Source organism: Drosophila serrata, unplaced genomic scaffold, assembly GCF_035046125.1.
Source record: "Drosophila serrata isolate PLE 108 unplaced genomic scaffold, ASM3504612v1 contig_96, whole genome shotgun sequence".
In the NCBI taxonomy this organism is placed as follows: Eukaryota; Metazoa; Arthropoda; class Insecta; order Diptera; family Drosophilidae; genus Drosophila; species Drosophila serrata.
The window spans coordinates 80,454-95,913 of record NW_028256994.1 but is presented as its reverse complement, the minus strand read 5'-3'; the positions used below and the strand labels follow the sequence as shown (position 1 = coordinate 95,913).

General features: G+C 34.8%; 1 pseudogene; it reads right to left on the bottom strand.

The window, feature by feature from the left end:
• Window positions 1-2,155: 2,155 nt before the first annotated feature.
• On the bottom strand, window positions 2,156-2,767 carry LOC147644795 (uncharacterized; annotated as a pseudogene).
• Window positions 2,768-15,460: the final 12,693 nt, after the last annotated feature.

Below are 15,460 nucleotides of genomic sequence, written 5' to 3'. Positions count from 1 at the left end.
CAATTCGACGAGCTTTGAAGCAGCAACGAAGGTGCGTTAGCCCAAAGGGAATGATCCAGCAATTCTCTTGGGGTACATCCTCTCGACACGACATCTGCCGGGCTTAAAATTGTCGGAACGTGATGCCAAGTCATGTCTTTTGTCATCTCCTGTATTTTCACGATTCGGTTTGACACAAAGACGTTGAACTCCCTCTGAGGCTGGCGAACCCATGCCAACACAATAGACGAGTCAGACCAGAAATGAAATGCGTAGTCGAAATCTATACTTTCCTCGACGTTTACTATAAGCTCAGCCAATAATAGTGCTGCTGAGAGTTCCAATCTTGGAATTGTCATAGCTTTCAAGGGTGCTACTCTCGACTTGGCACAGAGCAAATGGACCTTTAATTCTCCATTAGCCTCTGATCGCAAATATAAACACGCTCCATACGCTGATAGGCTAACATCGCAGAATCCATGCAATTTAATGGAAGCCTGTGGTCGCATTGCGAATCGTTGAAATTTTATGTTCGGAATGACTACAAACTGAGAGGTCAACTCCCTCCATGACGAAAGAATGGGCTCTGGCAATATGTCATCCCAATTCACGTTAGTATTCCATAAGGATTGTAGAAAGATTTTAGATTTTGTGATGATTGGTGTAATTAGTCCAAGTGGCTCATAGAATTTGGCAATTGTTGACAATGCAATTCGCTTGTTGGGTCGATGAGCTGTCGGTATTTTAGAGAAATTAAATAGGAGCTGATCAGACGCCGGATCCCAGGCCAAACCCAAGGTCTTGGCGATGTCCGATCCATCGTGGAATTTTATTAACTGTTCCCTGTCGCAGTTAGATTCCTCTTCGAGAGCTCCTACATCATTCGGACATTTGCGGATTGGAAAGTGCCCTCGCGACAGTAGCTCCTTCACCTAGCACCGAATTTCTTTCACCTCTTCAACTGAATCACCACCAGAAATTAAATCATGCACATAGAAATCTCTACGAACAATTTTATCTCCAACCGAGAATGATTCCTCCTCATTATAAGAGAGCTGATGCATGGCTCTTATAGCCAAGAAGGCAGCTGGATTAGTTCCATAAGTCACTGTGTTTAACTTAAAAACACTCAGTTCGTCCATGGAGTTCTCTCGCCAAACGATGTACAGCAAAAAGTCATCAGGATGCGAAACGCGAACGCAGCGGTACATCTTGCAGATATCTCCAGAAAGGGCAACTTTGAAAAATCGAAAGCGAAGCAGAAAGTTGAAGATTTTTCTTTGAATTGTTGGCCCTCCAAGAAGAAAGTCATTCAGAGACCTACCAGAAGTCGATTTAGCTGATCCATCAAACACGACACGCAGCTTGGGGCTCGTGCTTTCTTGCTTATGTACGCAATATTGAGGAAGAAAGTATTGTGGTAACGATGCTGCCCTTGTTACACGAGACATGTGACCTAGCTCCATATATTCCCGTAAAAATGCGGAGTACTGAGTCTTCCAAGCTAGGCTCTTATCCAATTTGGCTTCCAAACTTTTGAAGCGACCACGAGCCAGGCAATAGGAATCACCTAAAGATTTGAATCCTGATGTGTACAAGAGACGAACAGAGTACTGCCCATTTACGAGCACGGAGAATGAGGCCCGATAGCTTGCATCCCGGGATTGCGCTAGAATGTCGACTGCCTAATCAGAATTCAGAGAAGACTCACCAATCCCAGAGACCAGTGTATGCGACCTGTGATGATTTAAATTTAGTTGATTCGCTAGGCGTTAGAAGTTAAGAAGTTTATCTGAGACGCCGAGTCTAAGATTGCTCGGCAAGGCATAAATTCCAGCCTTATTTCTCACATAGATTATGGCGGTTGGATGCAACACGTAATCAACAGGCGGAATATCTGTGGGGTTTGGTGGAGAGTTCGATGAATGTGAACATGATACTAATGCTGATGAAGATGATGATGATGGCTGAGAGTTTAGAAGTGGACCGGATGATATTGATGAGACAGGTGCAACTTCTATGCTTCTCGTAACTGAAGATGAGTACTCAAATTTAAAAATCGAGATCACTTTGCCAAATAATGATCCCTAGCATTACAAAATATACATAGCGGAAGATTTGAGTTATCGGAAGCAATTAACGCGTTTGAGCTATATTTATGCAGGTTTTTCCCCACCTGCTGGCCTGGTGTTTGCGTTCTCCTCTGCAAGAACGACTCCATAGAATCCCACGTAGATAGATTGTTGTTGGACAAATCCTCTTCCCATTTTTCGCGCGTCTTCTAATCGTGCTTTCGTGCGATGATGTGAATCAGCAATCCATCCAAGATTTGTTGCGTAGTGGCAAGGGTACGGATTGCTCGCAGATGCGAATTCATGCAATCGCTTAACTCTCGAAAACCCTTGGCTGACCCCTTCTCGACACCTTTTAACCCAAATATTGCCTGTACGTGTGCCTGAAAATGTAGAACTTTATTATCGAATCGATTGGTGAGTAAATCCAAAGCCTTTTTATAATTGGCGTTCAAGAGCTCAAGCAAACGTATGGTCTCTAGAGCTACGCCGCCTAAACTTGACCTTGGATATTGTAATTTTTCAATATCACTTAGCTCTTCGTCGTTTCCGATGACCGTGGTGAATGTCGCAATAAAGTCCGGCCAATCAGAATAGGATCCATGGAACCGAGCTATCTCCAGAATTGGCAACCGAGGCTTCCTAGATCGGAAAGAAAGATCCGGATGGTTAATAATGTCTATGTATGTTGAATTTGCAGCGGTTGTAGCCGTCATTGTTATTTGCGAAGCGCCGCTTAGCGATTTATTTATTTATTTTATTATTTAATTTATTTTATTTTCGCCTTCACATCCATGAACGCTGCACTATGGGCCAGGCGGCCCGGATTTTGGCCAAAAGGGTCAAAAATGGTTTTAAGAAAATGAGAAAAAAAAACAATTGCATTATAAAGAGGATAGATTAAGCTATCTTTCTTCAAAATTTTATTACTCTCTATTCAATGGGTACGAGATGGCAGCTAATCAAAGTGGATATTTGCGTTTAATTTTTTCATTTTATTGGCAAAAATAAAAATTTCCTGCCCCTATGCGGGCAGCTATAGTCACATCGAAATGCTTTTAATGTAACTAATACAACCCAAAATTAAAAAAAAAATGTTTTTTATATATTACACTTATTATTTTACAAACAAATTTAAAAAGAACACAGTTTTTAACCCATTTTTCACAAGTTGTGATTTCAAACTTAGGGTACCTCGACGTACCACCTCCGATCAAATTGAAAAAAATTTTAAAAATAACTTTGAATATTTCCCTTTTACGTATAAGCTGTCCCAAATTTGCACTCTGAGGTTTTTTATACCAAAATTAAATTTTTAAACTTATATTATTAAAAAAAGTCTTTATAATACTGCCTAAAGGCAGGCAAGAAATAATATATTGCAAGCATTGACAAGCAAAAGTACAATTTAAAAAATTTGTGGCATACTTTTAGTGCCACATTTTACAAGCATCTATAAAAATGATTTCTTTGGTGAAAACTTAAAAAAATTATTGGTTTAAAAACTACTTTTTTTTTGTTTTTGTTGTAATAGAGACCATATTGGAAGTAAAAAACAAAAATTGCGGTAGATTGCTTCAAAGACGTTCATGTAATTGAGACTAGAAATTTGAACTTAAGGGGCTTAAAACTAAAAAACTACTGCATTTAATGCAACAAATATATTTTTTTCTAATAAATATTATCTAAATACTCATTTCTGTAAAGTGAGATCCAAATCGAATTGCTGGTTTTTTATTTTCTATGAAAAACAAAAAAAAGGAAATATTTTTCAACTTTGGTAGGGATTATCTTCATAAAAAAAAAAATATTTTCTATTACTAATTTTTGAACACATAAAATTCAATGTTTTGAGAATGTGCATGCCAAATTTCACGTCTCTAAAAAATTTATTTTAGAAGTTACAGAGTTTTGGCCAAAATATGAACTTCCTGGCCCATAGTGCATCGCATAGTGGGAGAAACGGCTGATTTAGCGGCAATTTATTGATAACTTCCGCAAAATAGATTCTTTTTGCGTACAGATAATTTCATTTTGTAGATAAATATACCCCAAATCAAAATTAGTAATGAAATATTTTTTTCTTCTAGGGTAGGTAAATAAAAAATTGGTTTTTCTAATATCGTTCAAACTGCTCTATTTGATAGCTGGTCTGTTTTGCTCGATTCTAAGGAATCTTTTCCACTAATTTTCATGATTTTTTTTATATGGGGAATATGTATAATATATACATTTTTATAAAATTATGTATGAATTGGACAACTATATAAGTTGAATCAAGACTCATATAATCAGAAATATATTCAAAAAAATTTTTCTGGAAGCATACATTTATTTATAAATGAATATAACACGGATAAAAACAACTTTAAAAATGACTTTTTCAATTGAACATCTAGTCTATTAAATTTATAATTTCCGAAATTGTAGCTCTACTCGGTATCTGATGAGGTGTATTCTGAAAAGTTTTCCTCTAAGTCTTTATTTAAAGTAAGGTTGATAATATCTTTATTTATTAGCTCACCCTTTTTGGGAGGGGAAACTGAACTTTTTGATAGCATTGTTATGGGTCTGATGAAATGAGAAGCTTATGAGCCAAGTCTTCCATCGTGTTTCGAGGCGAATTTTTTTCAAAATTCTTGAGAATTCAATGCTTCTCTCTTCATTTTAACGCCAATTTTTTGATGAAATTTTTTATTTTGACAGCTATTTTAGCACATTCACTATCTCTTTATAAATAGTTTTATTAATAATATTGCTGTAGATATATGCTTCTACAGCCAAAAGTTTTTTGCAAGCATCTTTTTCCATATGCCATACTGGAAAAGCACTCGTTTTGAAACTGACATTGTACCTGAAAAAATGTATTTAAAAATAATATGCGGGAATATTCGGCTCAAATTTTCACAGCGCAAAACGTTGACTAATTTAATCAAAAAATATTTATATCGAAACGGGTCGAACCTTAAAAGTTAAGCTCTACTAAAGATTAGTTTATCAGTAAACATAAAATCTCATCAAAGCACTACAATTAGTACTGAATTTTGGAACAAAACAAAATCACAGGTCACACACTTATTTTTTCTTCAATAACCTACCTCTTTCTTCATATAATAGCAAAAAGTTGGATCGCGATGTGAAAAAAGAAAATTTTATGCAAATATCAGCGTGTCGTCAAAAATTGCAGGAAAACGGTTGACAGCAGCGGATTATACATATGTTGTTTTTGAAGCTTTACTACTACACTCATAAAAATGTTAACCCGAAATCGCCCTAAAAAGTACACTTTTCGCCCGTAGATTTAGAAATTCGCCCTAAAAATGGCTCCAAAGGCAAGTCGCCCTAAGTTTAAGAAAAATTTGCCCTAGAATCGGGAAAGAAACTTCCTCAAATTTAAGGTGATTTTTCTTAGATGTAGAAAAAATGTCTTTGTTTTTAGGGCGACTTGCCCTAAGTATGTGAAAATTTTTCTGTAATAAAAGGTACATTTTTCTTAAATTTAGAAAGATTTTTCTTAGTTTTAGGGTTATTTGACCACTAAAATGCGACTTTTTTTTCTAAATTTAAGGGCAAGCTATCTTGAATTAAGAAAACTGGCCCGAGATATAAGAATCTATTTTCTTGATTTTGGGGTGAATTTTTAATTTTTAAAGGCCTTGAAAAAAACACAATTTTTTTGTTGTTGTTTTTTTTATTTGTATTTTATTATATTAATATTTACATACATATATTTATATAAAGATATTTACACTTAGCTATTTACATTAAGTACATATTTTAATATATAATCTTAAAATACAATTTTGGTTTAACAAATTGTTTTATTTTACATATATATGTATATATTGCACTAAGCGACAACAACCTTGCTGAAGCTCGTCGGCAACTAAAAGACATCATGCCTTTTAAGGGTGATCCAGAAACTCTCTACACTTTCGTCAGCAGAGTGGACTATGTAATTTCACTCTACCAAACTAACGATGTGCGACAACAGAGGATTCTTCTTGGAGCCATCGAAAGAAACTTGGACGGACACGTAACACGATCATTGGGCCTTCCGAACATTGAAGATTGGCCTACCCTTAGATCGAGACTAGTTGCAGAATTTAAACCCCAAACACCGAACTACAAACTACTGGAGAACTTCAGGGAGACACCTTACAAGGGAAATCTGAGAGCATTCTGCGAAGAAGCAGAAAGACGACGTCAAATACTAATTTCGAAATTGCATCTAGAAGGTAACCAGCCAGACTTTCTTATTTATCTTCAGGCGATTAAAGATTCCATTAAAATATTGATCAGAAAATTACCAATACAATTATTCACTATTTTGGCTCATCATAACATTGAAGACTTAAGATCATTAATCACTATCGCACAAAATGAGGGAATATATGAAGAACATGTTAATTTTGAATTAAATAAAATTCCAGAAAATCGTAATAAAAACTCAAACCCTAATCAAAATTCTAAACCACACAAATTCAATACAAATACACAAACCCAATATCGACCAAGTTACCCACAATATTCTCAACCATTCCAACCTAATTTTAATCAATACACACAATCGTTTAGACCCACCTATACACAACAAATACCTAACAACCAAACTATGTGGCCAAATCATTTCGGACCCAACCAATACATGAACACACAACCATTTACTCACAAAAATCCTTTTCCACAATATTCAAATAAAATTCAAAATCCTCAAACAGCACATTTTAAAGGAAATACATACCCTCAACAACAACCCTCTACATCTAAAAATACTAACTTTCCGGTTACCAAACGACTAAGACCATCGGACAGTGAACAAACCAAAATGTCTATTGACGAATTAAGATTTCAAGACGCACACGAACACGAATACGAAGAAATACAACCTAATTATTATGAACAACAGTATTATGACCACAATCAATACCATAGGTTGACTAATGAACAACAACAGCAACAACAGGTCCAATACACCCAAAATAAAGATGAACAAAATCTAAATAGCTCAGAACCAAACGAAAATTTTCGGTTAACAGCCCCGGACAACACCAATACATAGAAATAGCATACAAAGGTTGCACATACAATTGCCTTATAGACACAGGATCCACAATAAATATGATAAATAAAAATATATTTTGCCTTCCTATTCAAAATACTATATGCGAAGTTTTGACATCAAATGGCCCCATTACATTGAACAATTTAATTATGTTACCCAGCAATAGTATTTTTAAAACAACTGAACCATTTTATGTACACAATTTTTCTAATAATTATGATATACTAATTGGCAGAAAATTGTTGAAAAATGCACAATCAATTATAAATTACAAAAATAGTACAGTTACCCTTTTTGATAAAACATATAAATTAATAACTTCAAAGTCAGAAAAGAACCAAAATTTTTATATCCAAAAGCCAATAGAACCAATTAAAAAATCACCTCAGGCATCAACAAAAAAAATTGATTTCGGATTATTTCGATTAGATCACCTAAATCAGGAGGAAACTTCAAGGTTGAAAGGTTTATTAAATAAATTCAAAAATCTTCAATATGAAGAAGGAGACAATCTAACATTTACAAATACCATTAAACACGTACTAAATACAACACATAACTCCCCAATTTATTCAAAACAGTACCCACTTGCTCAAGCTCACGAAATTGAAGTTGATAACCAAGTACAGGAAATGCTTAATCAGGGATTAATTAGGGAAAGTAATTCACCATACAATAGTCCTACCTGGGTAGTACCCAAAAAACCTGATGCATCTGGAAAAATTAAGTATAGAGTAGTAATTGATTATAGAAAGCTAAATGAAATAACTATTCCCGACAGATATCCAATACCAAACATGGACGAAATCCTTGGTAAACTAGGTAAATGCCAATATTTTACAACTATCGATTTGGCAAAGGGATTTCATCAAATAGAAATGGACTCAGAATCAATACCTAAAACTGCATTCTCCACCAAAAGCGGTCATTACGAATACCTTCGAATGCCATTTGGCCTTAGAAATGCACCTGCTACTTTTCAAAGGTGTATGAATAATATCCTTCGACCGTTGCTTAATAAACACTGTTTAGTGTATTTAGATGACATAATAATTTTTTCCACATCCCTTACCGAACATTTAAATTCATTACAGCTAGTTTTTTCCAAACTTGCAGAAGCAAATTTAAAGTTACAGTTAGACAAATGTGAATTCTTAAAAAAGGAAGCTAGTTTTCTTGGTCACATCGTAACCCCCAATGGTATAAAACCAAACCCCCTTAAAGTTAAAGCCATAGTTTCATATCCAATTCCAACAAAAGTAAAAGAGATCAGAGCTTTCCTTGGATTAACCGGTTATTATCGTAAATTTATCCCAAACTACGCAGACATAGCAAAACCAATGACCAAATGTTTAAAAAAAGGAGCAAAAATAGATACACAAAATATCGACTACATAGAAGCATTCAAAAAACTTAAAACATTAATAATTAGAGAACCAATTCTCCAATTACCCGATTTCGAAAAAAAATTCACTTTAACCACAGATGCCAGTAATCTAGCCCTTGGAGCCGTACTTTCTCAAAATGGTCATCCTATATCCTTTATTAGCAGAACACTTAATGAACATGAATTAAATTACAGTGCTATCGAAAAGGAATTACTTGCCATTGTTTGGGCCACTAAAACTTTTCGACATTATTTACTAGGACGACATTTTCTCATTGCTAGTGACCATCAACCTCTTAGATGGCTGCATACTTTAAAAGAACCAAATGCCAAGTTACAAAGATGGAAAGCCAAGTTAAACGAATACCAATTTAAAATAGACTATATTAAAGGGAAAGAAAATTCAGTTGCCGATGCATTATCAAGAATTAAAATTGAAGAAAATCACCATAGTGAAGTTACTCAACATAGTGCAGAAGAAGATAATAGTAACCTAATTCATTTAACAGAAAAACCAATAAACTATTTCAAAAAACAAATAATTTTCATTAAATCCGATAACAATAAAGTAGAGCATTCAACAATATTCGGTAACTCCATTACAACAATTCAATATAATGTAATGACACTCGACAAAGTCAAACAAATTTTACTTGATCATTTTATTCATAGAAACATTACTATTCATATTGAAAGCGATGTAGATTTTGAAATCATTCAAAGAGCACACAGAGAAATGATTAATACCACTTACACTAAAGTAATTCGCAGCCTCCACTTATTAAAGAATGTTTGTTCATACGCCGAATTCAAAGAAATTATACTTCAATCACATGAAAAACTTTTACATCCAGGTATACAGAAAATGACTAAATTATTTAAAGAAAATCACTTTTTTCCAAATAGCCAACTATTAATTCAGAATATAATAAATGAATGCAACATATGCAATTTGGCTAAAACAGAACACAGAAATACCAAAATGCCTCTTAAAATCACACCCAACCCTGAACATTGTCGAGACAAATTTGTGGTAGATATTTATTCATCTGAGGGAAAACATTACATCAGTTGCATTGACATTTATTCAAAATTCGCTACACTTGAACATATTAAATCAAAGGATTGGATAGAATGCAGGAACGCACTAATGCGCATTTTTAATCAGTTAGGTAAACCCAAATTACTAAAGGCAGACAGAGACGGAGCTTTCACCAGCTTGACTCTAAAGCGATGGCTTGAAACAGAAGGAATTGAATTACAACTTAACACGGCAAAAACCGGTGTAGCAGACGTCGAAAGACTACATAAGACAATAAATGAAAAAATCCGAATAATCAACTCATCCGATGATGAAGAAGTAAAATTAAGCAAGATAGAGACAATTCTTTACACATACAATCATAAAATAAAACATGACACCACTGGACAAACACCTGCTCAAATATTCTTATACGCTGGACATCCAATATTAAACACTCAAAATATTAAAGAAAGGAAAATAGATAAAATAAATGAAGATCGACAGGAATTTAACATTGACACTAGATACAGAAAAGGTCCACTTCAAAAGGGAAAATTAGAAAATCCATTTAAAGCAAATAAAAATGTAGAAAAAATAGACGAAGACCATTACAAAATTATTAATCGAAATAGGGAAACCCAATACTACAAAACACAATTTAAGAAACAAAAGAAAACTAATGCCGTTAAACTTCCACAGGAATCTTCTGTACGATGATGTTATTTCTCTTATTCACCACGGGCCACACTCAACAAATTCAAATAACCAACACAGATTCCGACCTTGGCTATTTACTCTTCTCAAGCGTTCCAATTCAAATACCGGTAGTATATGAACATCACTGTTTAAGAATTAATCTAACAGAAATCAATATTATCACTGAATCTTTTGGTAACAAAATCAAAGACTCGCCCAGAATGAAATATTTGTACAATAAACTACTAAAAGAATTAAATGGTATAACTATTCATCAGCAAAATAGGCAGAAACGTGGACTATTTGACATAATAGGTTCATCTTTTAAATTTCTTTTTGGCACACTTGATGAAAATGATAGGGTAAACATTAACAAAAAAATTGACATAATTGCAGAAAATTCAATTCAACTTCATAAATTAAATGATGTCATAAAGTTTGTGAATGAAGGACTAGAGAAACTTACTAACTACCAAAATAACCGCAATAGTATTGACACACTTGTTTATGAACTCATGCAATTTATTGAGTACATTGAAGACATCGAAATGGGCATGCAACTTTCACGTCTTGGACTTTTTAACCCAAAGTTACTCAATTACGACAAACTAGAACGCATTAACAGCCAAAATATACTTTTAATCAAAACATCTACGTGGATTGACTACAAAAATAACGAATTGTTACTTATTTCACATATCCCTATTAACCACAAAACCATTAACACCATTAAAATAATTCCTTATCCCGACCATAATGGATATCAGTTAGACTATTCAGATCAACAATCATATTTTGAAGATAAGAATAAAATTTATAATCAAGACAATAAAGAAGTTAATAATGAATGCATTAAAAATATAATTAAGCGTAAAAATCCAATTTGTAATTTTATACCAACTCCTACAAAGGAAATGATTCAATATGTAGAACCAAATATTATACTTACATGGAATCTAACTGAAACTACAATCGAACAAAATTGTCAAGAATTAAATGGCGATATTAAAATAAATGGAAGCAAAATTATTAGAATAAAACAATGTAGAGTTAAAATTGGAAATGTTATTTTAAGCGAAAATTCGTTAAGTCCAGAATTTGATTTAACAGCATTGTATTCACCGATTAATGTTACTAAGATAAAAATAGTAGAACATAATGACGTTTTAAAACTAATTTCAGAAAATAATACCACACTTTACGTAATTATAATATTAGTTGTTATCGTTCTTATTATTTTTGTTGTCCTATCAAAATTGTATACACAAAATCCACTTACCTTTTTATATACAAAATTTAGAAAACAAGCAAAAAATAATCAAGAACCACAACAAGAAATAGAACCGGCACAAAACCAATTGCCTGCATTGTACCCTGAAATGCCAACCCAATCATAGGCAACCCTTTTAAGGGGAGGGAAGTGACATATTCACAAATTCAGCTATGTTCCAAGAAATATGAATCTGCAGCGTAGGCGATCCCACGCTGAACCAATGTAAACAATCCACATCCGGAGCAAGCAATGCTCCTTCTCAATAACATAAATAATTCTTCAATCAATATCCCAAGCGGGCGATCTCGCTCCCCAACTTTTGTAAACAAAGGGCAGTAGAAGTAAGATTTTTGTCACATTAATTTAGTCTTAAGCTGAGTACAATTGAATAAAGACGTGAAGCGGAATATTCGTTTGTTTTAATTCAACTTAGCGTTGTCCTTAGTCAACTGACGGGACATTAGTTCGACTCACAATATTAAAACACTTCACTATATATACATATGTACATGTATGTAACTGTATATACCTCCAGTTTTTACGTCTTTGAATAAGGGGTGTGTGTGTGTGAGTGCGCGCGCTTATTTCAAATTCTATTGTCTTTGGTTAGGGTTCCATGTGTCAAAAAAAGATGATGCAATCATGCACCAACACGTTTGTAGGTATATATGTATGTATATGCATGTATATATGTATATATGCATGTATATGTATGTACATGTTTGTTTTTTGCTAATTTGTACAAATAATATGGTTCATATTGAATTACTTACATACATTACGCGTGAGTTTTTCCAAGATTATAAAACTCAACGGCCACACCAACAAGCTCCGTTGGAATTTCCCCTCGAAGTTGGTCCCAAGTTGCACTAATTGTGAATTTCCGTTTTTCATCTTCTATTAGATTAAGATTATATATCTATGTATATAAATTCCTTTAAGTAAACAATAATAATAAACTTACCTTCAAAAATGTTGAGCAACATATCCCCGTTCAAATTTTTTTTAAATGTCTCCATCGCTGGACTTTTTACACGCAACTTCACTCTTTGATCTGTTTGCACGCACTGAAAACCCGAATCTAACCCTTTATACGAACTGAAAACCCGAAGCCCTCCCGAAGAATACCGAAAATATCTCCGTCTCTGTCATTCTTATGCATTCCCCTTTAAACTTACATCTGTATCCTGTAGTTCTAGGGCGAGTTCGACTTGGTTACACGAAAAATTGACCGTCAAAACTAGGGCGATTCGCCCGTATATTGAGAAAGACGCCAAACGAACAAAATCAGGAAAAATCGCCCTAAATTTTAGAAAAAAAAGTAAATTAACCCTAAAAAATTGTGTTTATGGCGGCTTGTCTTGATTTTATGGTGCCATTCCCTAAATGTATGAAAACCTTTTCTTAATTCTAGAAAATTTTTCTTAGTTTAAAGGCGATTTTTTTTTAGGGCGATTTTTCTTAAATCTAGAAAAATATTTTTATGAGTGTATGCGACTATAGAAACAAATGCGAATTGTTAAGTGTTTTTGACCTATATGACATATTAATAATCGATTATAGATTGATATTGGCACCAAAATTGAAGTTGAAATCTGAATTTATCGCTGCTAAATCAGCTGTTTCTCCTACTGTGCATCGGACGACTATATCGTATAGTTCTCATATCAACGTTGTAAGGCTTATATGCCGATGGTGCGCAAAATACTTCCAGTAAATTTAAAAAGGATACGGGCACAGTTTTATTGGTCTAACCATGAGCAGTGTATCTAAATCCATGACGCCTAGAACTTGCCCGGATGTGAAAACAACATCTATGGGACCTGAAGACTTGAAAACGGTTCCGGACCACGCTCGACACCTCAATATTTACACTGACGGCTCCAAGATAGAAGAAGGAGTTGGAGCGGGTATATACTGTACAGACCCCGAGATGAGGGTGTCGGATAAGCTACCAAGCCACTGCAGCATATTCCAGCGGAAGTCTTCGCCATCAGGAAGGTGGCAGGGCTTGCGCAGGAAATAGCCCGCCCATGTGAGGCGGTAAACCTGTGCGTAGACAGTCAGGCGGCGATTAGATCCATGCAATCGTCATTGGTCAGTTCCAAAAATGTACTGGCAAGTAGGGATGCACTAGATATCCTGAGCACGACAACGTACGACGTACGAGTAAAAAGCAGGCGGAGAGGAAACTCTGCGACTTGCAAAACAACTAAAATCATGTGCAAAGAGAGCAATGACAAACTCAACCACTACGCATTGCATCTATCCCGGAAAAGACTGCAGAATACTAGTGGGAATGCTTACGGGTCACTGCCTGGTTGCCGCGCATGCAGTCAGGCTGGGCATCACCAACAACGGCAACTGCAGGAAATGCGATGAACCTGAGGCAGCCGAAACCTTGGATCATCTCATCTGTAAGTGCCCAGCCCTAACGCAGGCAAGAGTAAAGCACTTAGGTGCCCCGGTACTGGCATCACTAGTAGATCGCCAGGTGAACTACTTGCCTTCGCAAAAAATACCGCGATCCTAAAGGATTTCAGCACCGCGTAAGATTCTCCAGGACCATGTGAAAAACAACATCCGGATAAATAAGGGCCATACTGGCCTATGATTGACCCCCTCAGGAAGGCCGTCCGGTGTAACCTAACCTAACCTAAATTTGACATGCTAAAATTGTATTATCGGAATCAAATATATTTAGTATTTTTAAATTATCTTCGGTATACACTTTTGAATGTGTAATTCCTCTCTTTTCCTCTCCTTTCCCCACCACCCCTGTAAGCTTTTGTAAATATAAACAAATGAAATTCTCGAGTTCTTCTAATAATATAAAAGAGAAAATTTATTTTAAAAGTTAAATAGATCTCAATTTGAATGAAAAAAATTTATTAAATATCTTCTAACAATTAAAATGTTGTTTAGTTTTTTTTTTCTTTATGCGAGACATCTTCGTTTTTTTTTATAAGACTCCTTAGCATTCTTTGAGAGCTCTTCATTCGACAGCAACATATGGTCTAATACCTTCGCACCGTGAATTAAAATCGTATGTGCTGCTGCTGAAAGATGGAACCATGGATACTTTTTTATTGACTAATTAGCAGTATCTATCGCATAGCCTTCAAATTCGGTTTATTACCCCATTATCTTTTTCCTGGCTGTATTTCGTTGGAAGTTCCTCTACATCCGTCGCTTGGCTTATCAACAATAATACCCATTTTATCACGAAATTCTGCTTAGACTCGATGTTTTATTTGCAGTACATAAAGCTTTTGTTCTGCTGATCTTGCTTGCAACATTTTTGCTTTTAACTTGTATGAATTGTGCAAAAAGTACTCAAAAAAGCGTATGTACGAATGAAGTGGTGATAAGCCGAATTTAATATGTTTTTCATCAACTTCTTTTTTGGGTTTTGCACCACAAATAAAACATTTCATAGACCACGTATTGCTTAATGCATTGTACAATTTACCATCTACCATAGTAAGTTACAAGCTATGATTTATGATTAATTTATGATTTATAAGCTGAAGTGGGATATACGATGTTGTATTGCTTGTATTCATTGTAGCCAGTACTGCCATCCGTGTACTGTACTGAATTGTGTACTCCGTGCCATCAAGCCAATTTTCAATTGTCTGGAAGACTCTACAGTTCCACTTCTGCATATGTTTACCTACTGATATTTCATTAGGATATCTGGAAGTCTTAAATTTCAGAATTTTCTCATACCCTTGCAGTATATTGATGTTTCGTAGTTCAAGTGTCCAATAATAGCGATAAACCCTTTTCAATATCTGCTTCGGATGAATTTAGGATTGGTGGAGGGTCGCATAAGCGTAAAACAGTAGCTGCAGACTCATTAAGTTTTTTTAACTAGGGCTTTATTTGTGCTTTACGAAATATCCCAAGCTTACGCTCGCATTATCGCAATCCATCCCAAATAAATTCGAAATTCCAAAAT